Source organism: Aotus nancymaae, unplaced genomic scaffold (genome assembly GCF_030222135.1).
Source record: "Aotus nancymaae isolate 86718 unplaced genomic scaffold, 86718_ANA_hifiasm-v0.15.2.pri h1tg000036l, whole genome shotgun sequence".
Classification (NCBI taxonomy): Eukaryota; Metazoa; Chordata; class Mammalia; order Primates; family Aotidae; genus Aotus; species Aotus nancymaae.
The window spans coordinates 75,770,424-75,772,398 of NW_026988450.1; positions in this window are offsets into that span (position 1 = coordinate 75,770,424).

Genomic DNA, 1,975 nt, shown 5'->3' on the forward strand with positions numbered 1-1,975 from the left:
CATGCTGCTGAAGCAGAGCTCTCTGAACCTTATCCAATTTAGAGTTCTGCCTGATTCATGCTCAAATAAACTTTGTTAAATTTTGTCTAAATTTTTTTAACAACATATATAGGACTAGAATGAAATGTCCATCCCTTAGCACAGTACCAAGCTTATTTCAGGGATTTTAGAACTGCTTTTTAAATAAATAAATAAATAAATAAAGATTCATAGAAGTATAATTGATATACAAAGATCCACACATATTTAATAAGTGACATTCATTACAATTTGATGAGTTTGGATATACACAAACACCTTCAGCACAATTAAGGTAATGAACACACTCATCACCTTCTGGTTTCCTTGTGTCTCTTTTTGCTGTGTTGGTGGTAACAACATGTAACATGAGATCTGCCCTCTTAAATTTTGTGGTGCACAATACCACATTATTAACAGTAGATAATATGTTGTATAGAAGACCTCTAGAATTTATTAATCTAGCGTGACTGAAACGTTACACTCTGAACAGAAACTTCCCATTTTCCACTCCTTGACAACCACTACCGTGGTCCCTGCTTCTATGATTTTGACCATTATAGACATGTCATAAAAGTGGAATCATGCAGTATTTGTCCTTCTGTGCCTAATGTCTTCCAGGTTCATCCATGTTGGCACAAATGGAAGCATTTTTTTCTTTTTATGGCTAAAGAACATTCCATTTTCTATATATACCACATTTTCTTTATCCATTCATCTGTTGATGAAATTTGTGTTGTTTCCATATCTTGGCTATTGTGAATAATGCTTCGATAAACATGGGAGTGCAGATATAAATGAAGGCTTCAATGCATAAGTAAAAACAATGGATAAATGTAAAGCCACACTTGGGAGACAAATCTATTTTAAGATGAGAAGAAGATGATATTCCCATCAGTTTACTCTTTCCTAGAGCTGTCTGTTGCTCTCTAAAAGGCAGAGCGTTGGATGTGCTGAGATTGCCTCAGTGTGGGAGCTTTGGTGCCAAAACAGATCTGGACTCAAATCTTGGGTTTTAGTATTGTTCATATATTAAGTCTTTGTTATTCTAAGGAATGCCTACTATTTTAAAAAGAGATAAGTAACCTAACTACTCCAATCATAAACTTGAGGCCAGTTGAAATTTTGAGTAAAGTAAAAAACGACTTACACATCAAAGAATCTGAAATATTTTCTTGTGAATGTAAGACAATTTTCAAGGCAAATACTGTAGAATTCACTTTATTTATAGAGAGAAACCTGGGAAAGTGGGGGAAAAAATGTGTTTTCTGACCAAGAAGAGCCTAGTCCATTTTGCATCTATCTCATTCATTCATTTTATCCATTTCTGTTCATCAAACCACCACATTTTTCTCTCTTTAAAAAATGTAATTCATTTCATGCAGAATGGGTTCTAATATGAGCTACCCTGTAACATCAGGGAGATATCCTAAGTATTATGTTAACTTCCATTTCTACACATTTTTCATAGGGATTCTCATATTACCTACTCCTTGGAGATTTAAAAGGTTTGCAGTGCCTTCATATACCCCAAAAGCTCAGCATGATTTGTTCAAAATTTTACTAGTCAGCATTGAAATTAAAAAAAAATGGTACATCATGCACAATGATAAACTACCCCATGTGGTTTGGATAAATTAAATACTTTAAGCTTTCAGTCTCCCTAATGATTTGGAAATGAAGAAGCTGTGATTTATGACTCCAGCTGATAGGCTAGATCTGAAGTTTACACTTTGAAAAATGCCATATTTAAATTCCCCTATAAATAAAAAATAATATTGCTTTAAAAGCTGAGCCTAAGATATGTATGTAATAAATTAGAGATGCTCATATTGGGTGGGGAAATCTCCAAGACTGATGACTTTCTCCCTTGAAAAAACGCACTGAGTGAACCAGATGTAGGTCTGTGTCTATCTGCTACCACTTAATCACCAGTTACTATCCCTTTCTGTCCAAT